This window comes from Hakea prostrata, chromosome 9, assembly GCF_041222555.1.
Source record: "Hakea prostrata isolate BN-2017 chromosome 9, UWA_Hpros_2, whole genome shotgun sequence".
Taxonomy (NCBI): domain Eukaryota; kingdom Viridiplantae; phylum Streptophyta; class Magnoliopsida; order Proteales; family Proteaceae; genus Hakea; species Hakea prostrata.
The window spans coordinates 20,432,735-20,444,313 of NC_142608.1; the positions used below are offsets into that span (position 1 = coordinate 20,432,735).

The window sequence follows — 11,579 nt, forward strand, 5'->3', positions numbered from 1 at the left end:
ACTTCATCAAAACCATTAGGAGTTTCTTTTTTAACTCTAGCTAAAGGCCTAAATCTCCTCTTCAACCAAACTTTACTGTGCCTTTTTCGTAAGTTGTTGGGGGCTTTGGCCCTTTCTGTCTTTAGGCCCATCTCTTTCTGCAACCTCCTTTGTAAATCTAGTCAAGAGAACAAAGATAGGTCAAACAAACTCAGGTCCATTCTATTGCCACCCAAACTTTACATGGTTCTGCAATTTTGTTTTGTATTGCTAATGATAGCTTTGTTGAATTGATTGAATGAGCTGATGCTTAGATTTTCCTCACTAGTCACACTTTGTGTAGATAATGTGTTCTTTTGGGTTTATACCCATTGATGACATTTTGAATTTCAAATGTGCAGAGAAATTGTCAAAGCCCAAGTGAGAAGAATGCTATCTATACCTGTTTTGGCCAACTGTTGTCTGCCTCTTCGCTCAACTGCTGTCTAACTCTTTTGTGCATGAGTTGATTTTAGAGATGCTAGTGGAAGAGGGTTCCATTGGAAGATTTGGAGCTTGATTTGACTCTACTATTTTGAGGCAGGAATTTGATGTATTGAATATTGATGCCTTCGTTATTAAACTCTTCATTTGACTTTTTTGATTTGGTTCTTAAATTTTGTATATTTGTACACAAGTTGACTTGATTAAAATGTATTTTGTATTATTTTTTCTTATATTTTGTACTTTGAATACTTTTAGCTTTCTTGAATTTTTATTTTTTTATTCATGTATTTATACTGTTTTTAGGAATAAATGCAAAAACAGGGCAAATTTAAATAATAATAACAATCTAATTGGTGGCGGTAAACATAAAACCACCACTAATTGGGAATAAATTACCCACTAAATACGTAGAATTAGTGGCGGTTTATGAGGTATCCGCCACTAGTTATGGATAAATTATTGGCGGTTAATGTATATTCCACCCCTAAATAGTACAAATTTGTGGCAGTTTTGACCATTACCGCCACTAATTATCACAGTATGAGTGGCGGTTTCAGGATTACTGCCACTAATTATCACAGTATAAGTGGCGGTTTCAAGATTACTGCCACTAATTATCACAGTATTAGTGGTGGTTCCAAGATTACCGCCACGAAATAAGCTAAAATACTTCCCTCTAATAGCCTATTGGTGGCGATTTTTATCGCCAGTGTATATTCATATTTTTAGTGGCAGTTCCAAAAAACCACCACTATTTTCACCTTACACGCGCGTGGATTCCGTGGCGGATTTGTGGTGGTTTAAAAAACCGCCACGAAACAAATGGTGAAGGTTTTTGCCACTTTTAGTGGCAGAAAAAACCGCCACTAAAAGTGTTTTTTTTTTTTTTTTGTAGTGCATATACGGATTGAAAACAAGCTTCTAGACAATAATATTTAAAATTTCATGATGTTATCTTTTCATTTGGTTTTATAGAGAACATCATTGATCAATGTATATATCAGAAGGTTAGTGGGAGTAAAATTTGTTTCCTTGTGCTATATGTGGATGATATTTTACTTGCAACCAATGATAAAAGGGTTTCTACATTTGGTGAAACAATTCATCTGTAAGAATTTTGATATGAAGGATATGGGTGAGGCTTCTTATGTCATTGGCATTAAGATCCATAGAGAGAGACCTCAAAGGATTTTAGGTATATCTCAAGAAACCTATATCAATAAAATCTTGGAGAGATTTTGGATGAGGATTGTTCACCAACTGTAGCACCCATTGTAAAGAGTGACAAATTCACTTTAAACCAATGTCCGAAAAATAATCTAGAAAGGGAACAAATGAACAACATTCCATATGCCTCTACAATTGGAAGCTTGATGTATGCTCAGGTTTGCATTAGATCTGAAATTGTTTTCACTATGGGAATATTGGGAAGATATTAGAGTAACTCTGATATAGACTAGTAGAAAGCTATAAAGAAGGTGATGAGGTACCTTCAAGATATTAAGAATTACATGCTTATGTATAGATGAAGTGACAATTTGGAAGTAGTCATTTACTATGATTCAGATTTCTCTGGTTGTGTTGATTCTCGTAAATCAACATTAGGATATATTTTTATGCTCGCTAGTGGAGTTGTATCATGGAGGAGTGCGAAGCAGATTCTGACAACTACTTCCACCATGGAGGTTGAGTTCGTTTTTTGTTTTGAGGTTACTTTACATGGTGTATGGTTGAAGAATTTCATTTCTAGGCTTAGAATTGTGGATTCTATCTCTAAGCCACTAAAGATATTTTGTGACAATTCAGCTGCTGTTTTCTTGGCTAAAAATAATAAGAGTAGTAGTCAAAGCAAGCACATCAACATTAAGTATCGAGCTACTTCCCAATTCCTCACCTAACACTTCATTGTCTCCATGTGTATTAATTGTTAGATGGGAATGGGGATTTTTATTCAAAGGACGCGGATGACAATGGGAAATGGGACACTGTTTAATATAAAAATCATTTTTAATTCCTTTCTTTTCTTAATTCATGCATAACAAAAAGGGAACTTAATTTTTAATCTATCTTAGAGATTGTATTATACATCATATCCAAACACCTCCTAGTGAAGAGGTCAAGGGTTGCTTAGTTGGCAACGACCCTCAAATGTGGAATAAGGTCATTCTGAATTTTATGATACATAAATTATTACAATCAAAGGATTGCTTAGTTGACGATGACTAATGCTTCTCAATGAAGAGGTCATAGAGTCAATTCTCCCAAATTCAAATTGAAGATCTATTTTCAAACACACACATACGTGAAAATAATAATAATAAAAAAATTCTCTATTCATATTAATTGATGTAAATGTCAAATTCTATTCCTGTTTAATGGTATGGAGAATAGAAACAATTTTTAGATTGCATATCAAATAACAACTTATTAGTTTTGTGGTTAGGGGAACTTATGCGAAGTTTGACTCAAAACATTAACATTAAAATCCAAGCTGTGCATAAATCGCATCGAAATACTCAAATTAAAAAAATAAACATTTAGTCGCTTCTTTTTTTCCTATTTGTAATCATATGGAGAGGGGACCAGAGCTTGTTGCCGGCTGGCCATATTGGACTGCAACTTCCCCTTCAGACTTTAAAAAGCTAAGGCACCTTGTTGGTTTATGTCCAAAGCCTATGCATATATAAGAATGTGTTGTCTTGAGTTTCTAGTTTGGTTGAAAGAAGTAATGAGGGGAGTCAGAATTTCAAGCATGCCCAAGACATGGAAGCAAGTGTGTGGGGAAGACAAGTGGAAGAACATGTTAGACCCGCTGGACATCGATCTCCGGCGATACATCGTACAGTGCAGCAAGATGGCTCAGGCGACCTGCAATGCATTCAACTCAGAGAAGGCTTCCAAATATGCCGGTAGCAGCCGGTATGGGAGGTTGGAATTCTTCAAAAATGTGGGTTTAGATGAGTTAGAAAATAAATATGAGGTGACTAAGTTCTTTTATGCCACATCTTCAATGGAATTGCCAGAACCTTTCATGTTAAAGTCTATGTCAAGAGAGGCATGGAGCAAGGAATCCAACTGGATGGGTTATGTTGCAGTGGCTATAGATGAAGGGAAAGCACAGCTGGGAAGGAGAGATATTGTGATCGCATGGAGAGGTACTGGGCAGCCTTTGGAATGGGCTGAAGACTTCGAATTCATGTTGGTCTCAGCTTCTTCCATATTTGGGCCTAACTCTGGAAATGCTAAGGTGCATCATGGTTTGTTTTCCGTCTATACTTCTGATGATCCACGCTCACCTTTCAATAAGGCTAGTGCAAGAGACCAGGTGAATTTTCTGAACTTTCTTAGTGATTTTTTATGGGTATAAGGGAGTTTTTTTTTATTAATAAGAGATGTGGATACAGGAGAAATCAAACTCATGACATCTTCACTAAGAAGTGTTGGTCATTACCAATTGAGCAATTCTATGATGATAGTTCTTTTGTTTTTTTTTTTTCAATTGATCTTTCAATTCTGTTAACCAAATCAAGGCCTTAAAATGTTTGCTGGGCTAATTAGGTTTTGAATGAGGTGAGGAGACTGGTAGAACAATATAAACATGAAGAGATCAATGTGATCGTATAATCAAACCTCATGCCCTAAAATCGTGTGGACCGAACATGCAAGGGTATTCACACATCAAGAGAAGAAGAAGACATGATTACGGAGTTCGGCATATGCCTACTCTCCGGGATTCAGGACTGAATCCAACTGCACTAAGTATAGGATGTTACAGACAAGAAGAAGAAAGGAGAAGTTCACGAATACACCTGGTGTAGGCAACAAAATGCCCTCAAACTACCATCGAGTGATCGCCTTTCCTTACTGATCAAAAGCCCTCAACAATCGTCGTCAAGATCCAAGGAAACTCAGAGTTGCAGGTGAACGAAGACAATAGCCATTGACGACCTTCAAGAGAGCTCCAAGAAACCCGTAGAACTAAAACCTTAAAATCAGAAAAATCAATTGCATCTAATCACGAACCAACCCCAAAGCCTCTCATATACAAAGGCTTAAACCGAATGAACCGAAACGGTTCACCTGTTACATGACTTAGAAGTAAATGACCAGATTACCCCCCAACAATCTCCCCCTTAATCTGTACATCCAAAATGACTATAGTGAGCTGGATAACAACCATCATCATCCAAGTATACCTGCACACACAAGACAAAAGAAAACCACAGTACAAAGCAAATAAAATATGCAAAATACCTAGACACGCACTAACCATGCAACACTAATGACTCCATGCAGATACACCATGCAACAGACTGCACCAGGTAGAGAAAACCCTAAACATAACTCATAACTCATAACTCACTCATATAACTATGAAGAGCACACATGCACACACAAGACAAATATCTCATAACTGAGACAAACAGAGAAAAAATTATAAAAATTTGGGCAGCATCTCCCCTAAAACTGCAACAAATGCAAAACCTGATAAACAATCAAATAACAACAAGACACACACCACAATCCAAAACCAAGTAATATACAACTCAAAACTACAGAACATATGTACTAAAAAACAACATCACCAATTCCCAACAAATCAAGACAATGTAGAAATTTAGAAAGAGGTAATGACTTAGTACCACAGTCTGCAGGATTATGCTCAGTACTAACCTTTTCAATTAAAAGTGAACCATCAGTTATTTGATCCCTGAGAAAGAAGTATTTAATGTCTATATGTTTGGTTCTGTCATGATAAACATGATTCTTACATAAAAAGATAGCACTCTGGTTATCAATAAAGACAACAGGTTTAATCTTCAAAATACCAAGTTCACACAACAAACCATTCAACCATATACTCTCTTTAACACATTCAGATGCAACAACTAGCTCAGCCTCTGTAGTGGACAAAACAACTATAGGCGGTTGTTGCACCTTCCAACTGATGCAATTACCAAATAACAGAAAGAAATAGGAAGATAATGATTTCCTGTTATCTACATTACTGGCATAATCGAGTCCAGTATATCCTTCAAGAATAAGATCACTAGGTGTGGACTTGAACACTAAACCTTTATGAACAGTACCTCTCAAATACCTTAAGAGCCACTTGAGAGCAAGCCAATGTTCTTTACCAGGATTAGACATAAACATACTCAGTACACTAACATCATGAGCAATATCAGGTCTGGTACATATCATGAGATACATAAAAGAACCTAAAAGACTAGAATAAGGGATCTTTGACATTTCAATTTTTTCAAAGTTATTCTTAGGACAATGATCATTTGAAAGTTTAAAATGTGCAGCTAAATGAACATTTACATGTTTACAATTAAGCATGTTAAACTTCTCAAGCACCTTCAATAAATATAACCTCTGACCAATGAACATAGTATCCTCCCCCTTATCCCTATAAATCTCAATCCCTAAAATTTTCTTGGCTGTCCCAAGATCCTTCATCTCAAATTCAGATTTCAGCTTGTTCTTAACATCTTGAATAAGACTAGAATCAACACAAGCAATCAATATATCATCAACATAAAGTATAAGATACAACACAATAGAATCTGAAATGAGAAAATATAGGCAACTGTCATAAACATTTTTCTTAAACCCTACACTCAACACAAATGAGTCAAAACGTTTGTTCCATTGCCTAGGAGCCTGTTTAAGTCCATAGAGAGATTTCTTCAACAAGCAAGCTTGTGATTCCTCTCCAGTTGCCGAGATGCCTAAAGGTAGTTGCATATATATCCTTTCTTCTAAATTGCCATGAAGAAAGACAGTTTTCACATCCAATTGCTCTATAGTCATTTTGTTCTGAGCAACAAGGGACAACAACAACCTTATAGTCTTATACTTGGCAACCGGAGAGAAAATTTCATCATAATCCACCCCTTCTCTTTGAACAAAACCTTTTGCAACAAGTCTGGCCTTATATCTTTTAGAATTATCAATTCCATCATCCTTGATTTTAAATATCCACTTACAATGTAATAACCTTTGATCCTTGGGCTTCTGAACTAGTTCCCAAACCTGGTTCTTATTTAATGAATCTAATTCATCATTAATGGCTTGAACCCATAAATCTTTATCTTTGGAACCCAAAGCTTCTTCATAGGAACTAGGTTCATCTAGCCCAATATCATAGACAGAAATATCAGTCTCATGTGCAAATTGGCTAAATACCTTCTAGGTGGCCTAACCACTCTCCTAGCTCTATCCCTTGACAATTGGTAACTACTCAGATCAGGAACCTCTTCCACTTCTCCAGTGGAAGTCTCAGGAGAGGGCAATGGCCCACTCTCAATCTCAGAAACTACAACCTCAGATTCTTTATTACCAGAACTAGGTTGAGGGGAAGTCAAAGGTTCTTTAGGTATACTAGAATCAAGAGTCTGAGCAGGACTTAAGAAAACATCAGCCTGCCCTAAATCAAATTGAGTGAAGTCTGTCATTCTTTGATCAAGTGGATTCAAATTGGTATTATCAATGGAAAGACAAGGGAACACACTCTCCCTAAAGAGAACATCCCTACTAACAAAGGTCTTAACACCAGGCACAGTCCTATCCCATAGCTTATATCCTTTCACCCCCTCGAGATACCCTAGAAAGATGCTCTTTTTACTCCCGGGTTCTAATTTACCAATGCTCCCGGTGAGCAAAGGATTCACACCCAAATACCCTAAGGTAACCAAGACCGGGGGTTTCCCCCACCACATTTCCTCGGGGGTTTTAAACCCTAAGGTAATAGAGGGACTCCTATTGATTAGGTGAACAATTTGTTGTACATGCCTTCACCCCGAAAACCCTTAGGCACCCCTGAACTGATGAGCATACATCTAGTCTTGTTTAAAATTGTCCTATTCATTCTTTCAGCAATACCATTTTGCTGAGGGGTATATTTAACAGTCCTATGCCTTTGAATCCCTTTGTCATTACAAAATCCATTAAACATTTCGTTAACAAATTCTAATCCATTGTCAGTCCTTAATGTTTTAACTTTCTTTTCACTCAAGTTTTCTACCAAAGCAACCCAATACTTGAACTTTCCAAAAGTTTCATCCTTGGTCTTCAATAAGAAGATCCACACTTTCCTAGAGTAGTCATCAACAAGGAATAAGAAATAAGAGTTTCTACCATAAGACAAGACTGAAGCAGGTCCCCACAAATTAGCATGTACATATTCTAATATATCCCCAGATAAGTGAGACCCAGCTCCAAAGCTTAACCGATGCTGCTTACCTAGGACACATGACTCACAAAACTCTAAGTTATCAATAACATCCTTGCCAAACAGGCCTTGTTTACTTAGAGCTTGCATTCCTTTATTGCTTATGTGTCCTAGCCTAGCATGCCACACACTAGTGATATTTGACTCACTTGACAAACAACAAATATTGGAGATATTATTTAGGAATGTACTACCATAAAAAACATACAAACCAGACTGAGAAATGCCCTTTAAACATACATGAGATCCCTTAGATACAGAAAGACTACCCCCAGAGATACAAGTTACAAACCCAACACTGTCAAGGCTACTAATTGAAATCAAGTTTCTCTTTAAGTCAGGTATGTATCTAACATCATGTAAGGTGAAAACAGATTTATTGTGATTCATCAATTCAACAGAACCAATACCAACTACATCACATAAATCATCATTTCCCATCATAACTTTGGCATTATTTAACTCAGACAAGTGTGTAAACCAGTGTATGTGTGGACACATGTGATAAGTACAACCTGAATCTAAAATCCATCCTTCTTGCCTACTAACCTCAGATATGGTAAGCACCTCACTGATGTCTTCATAGACATTGGCTTGACCATTCTTGGGTCCAGGCATATCAGAATGGGAAGTCTCCAATTCCTTCATTTTTCTCTTATATGCAAAGCAATTTTTCTTAAAGTGTCCTACTTTCTTGCAAAAGAAGCATCTCTTGAGGTTTGTATCAGACTTGTTGTTCCCATTATTATTCTTATTGTTATTCTCATGACTTTCAATTACTTTTCCCTTCCCTTTAGGTCTCCCTTGTTTGTAAGAGCCCTTGCCCTTAACAAACAGGTTTTCCCCACTGCCCTTAGTCTTACCAGAAGCCAATAGTTCAGACTCCCTATTCTTTAAGGCATCAATCAGTTGTTCTAGGGAAATGTTTTGACATGCATATTTGATTGAGTTCTTAACAACAAAATAATCATTATGAAGTGAATTCAATAGGATAATAGACAAGTCCTGATTTTCCAATTTAGTCTTCTCTCCTGTATTGGCTAAGTCTTGAATTAACTTCTTAAATATGTCTAGGTTCTTGTCAAGGCTGATTGTAGGATCCATCTTAAACCCATACAACCTCTCCTTCAAATAAATTTTGTTACCTAGATTCTTTTTCTGATAGATCTGTTCAAGCTTATTCCAAACTTTAATAGGAGTATTGTCATCATCATCAAGACACCTGATAACCCCATCAGTGATGTTCCAGAGCATGCAACCAATTGCATTCTCCATCACTTCAGTCCTCAAGATTGGATCAATACTTTCAAAGAAAGCATCTGGGTCATCTATTGATCTTAGGAGCTTTTGGTGAGCTATTAAAGCTCGAACCTTCCTCTTCCAAATCCCAAAATCCCCTGTGCCATCAAACTTCTCAATATCTACCCTGGAACCCCCCATAGGAGTATCCAAACTTAGGTAGCTAGGATTCCCTCCTAGACCTACTGCTCTACTAGAGCCTGTGGTAACTACACTGACCACACTGGGAGGAGTATCCTCCCCTGGTAGACTGAAACCCTTACCTGGCTCCACTTTGAAGCCGGTACCAGACACTAATCAGTATACAAGAATACTATTCACAATACTGATTAAACAATTCTGAAAAATAAAAGATTATTCTAACAAAGAGTTAAATAATCAATATTAATTAATCACAAAACCATAAGCTCAATTTATACAATTTGCAGCAGCCTAATAAATAGATGTTAACACCACAGATCAATACATACCAAGTATTAGATCAATATTAACAAGAAAATTTAGACAGCAGATAGTATAATCAGAGAAGCAAGAATTAATGAGATTAATTAAAACCTAAGCATATTAGAATTACCTACTTATACTCAATTGTCACCCAACAGGTTACAAACACATTAACAGAGTATACCACGATTATATGAAACACATTTAACAGAGGTTTTTATAGAACCGAATCATAATCATAGCACATTCATAACATATGAAATAAAACAATTTCATAAGGTTAACATTTATGACAGAATTGTATAGAGACTATAAGAACCGAATGGTTAATTCATATATCAGAGGTATAGGCAGCGAAAGAAATTTAAAGAAATTGAAATTGTAACCTGAGACAATCTTAAACCGTATAAGCAAACCTTCAATTTAGGGTTTAAATGATTCAACAATACCTAAATGAAGCAAGGAACATGAATGAGATGGCTCTGATGCCAATCTGTGATCGTATAATCAAACCTCATGCCCTAAAATCGTGTGGACCGAACATGCAAGGGTATTCACACATCAAGAGAAGAAGAAGACATGATTACGGAGTTTGGCATATGCCTACTCTCGGGATTCCAGGACTGAATCCAACTGCACTAAGTATAGGATGTTACAGACAAGAAGAAGAAAGGAGAAGTTCACGAATACACCTGGTACAGGCAACAAAATGCCCTCAAACTACCATCGAGTGATCGCCTTTCCTTACTGATCAAAAGCCCTCAACAATTGTCGTCAAGATCCAAGGAAACTCGAGTTGCCAGGTGAACAAAGACAGTAGCCATTGACGACCTTCAAGAGAGCTCCAAGAAACCCGTAGAACTAAAACCTTAAAATCAGAAAAATCAATTGCATCTAATCACGAACCAACCCCAAAGCCTCTCATATACAAAGGCTTAAACCGAATGAACTGAAACGGTTCACCTGTTACATGACTTAGAAGTAAATGACCAGATTACCCCCCAACAATCAACATAACAGTAACAGGCCACAGCTTGGGAGCGGCACTTGCGGTAATAAATGCTGAAGACATGGTTGTCAATGGCGTGAACAAGATCAAGGGCAGTCCTAGTAACTCTAAATGTATGGTAACATCATTTGTCTTTGGCTGCCCTCGTGTAGGAGATGTCAACTTCCAGCAATTTTTCGCTGGTTTGGAAAACCTTCATCTGCTGCGCATTCGCAATGCTCCAGATATTATCCCTAACTTCCCATTTATGGGTTACCGTGACGTTGGACAAGAGCTGGTGATCGATACCCGGAAATCCAACTACTTGAAGAAACACGGCAATTTTTCAAGCTGGCATAACATACAAGCTTACATCCATGGTGTTGCTGGCACTCAAGGGGAGAAGGGAGGGTTCAAACTAGAAGTTGATCATGATATTGCAATAGTGAATAAATACATGGATGGTTTGAAGGATGAACATCTTGTTCCTCCTTCATGGTGGGTTGAGAAGAATAAAGGTATGGTTAAAGTTAATGGTTTTTGGATATTGAAGGAAGACCTGGATTGAATGGTTGATTTTGGGCTTTGAGGATTCATCTGAAGCATGGTATTTCACTCTCAGCCAGCTTATGTTTTTGACAGTACTTCTCTTATGTAATATATATTCTTTGAACTATCTTGCATACATTTTGTAAATACAGCCCATCAACAACAAGGCACAAGATAGAAATTTTCAATCTGTTGAGGAATCTTATAATTTTTGGATTTTCTTCCCATTTCTTTTAATTATCTCTAGCGATAGGAAATGAACATTGGACAAAGACTGTTGAATAGATATCACAACATATTTCATTTATAGATGGAAGCATAACTTGGGAAGGATTAAATCATACCAATACAATAACTTGACGGAGAGGAGAGTGGGGAAAATTTGCTCCTAGGCTTGATTTTGGTCGTTTTTTGAGTGGATCTTTTTTTTTTTATTTCATGTGTGGATCTTGCTGGCAAACACATACCTTGGGTGATTCAAGCCTCATTTCTGCTAGATTTGGGAGTTTTTGTTATATTTCACAAGTTATGATCTCAATATTAAGATAACATTATAATTTACAAACTGAACCATAACTGGGTGTCATAAATAAG

The 11,579-nt window shown here is 36.9% G+C and overlaps 1 pseudogene; it reads left to right on the forward strand.

Annotated features, from left to right (window-relative positions):
• Positions 1-3,154: 3,154 nt before the first annotated feature.
• On the forward strand, positions 3,155-11,025 carry LOC149004970 (phospholipase A1-II 1-like; annotated as a pseudogene).
• Positions 11,026-11,579: the final 554 nt, after the last annotated feature.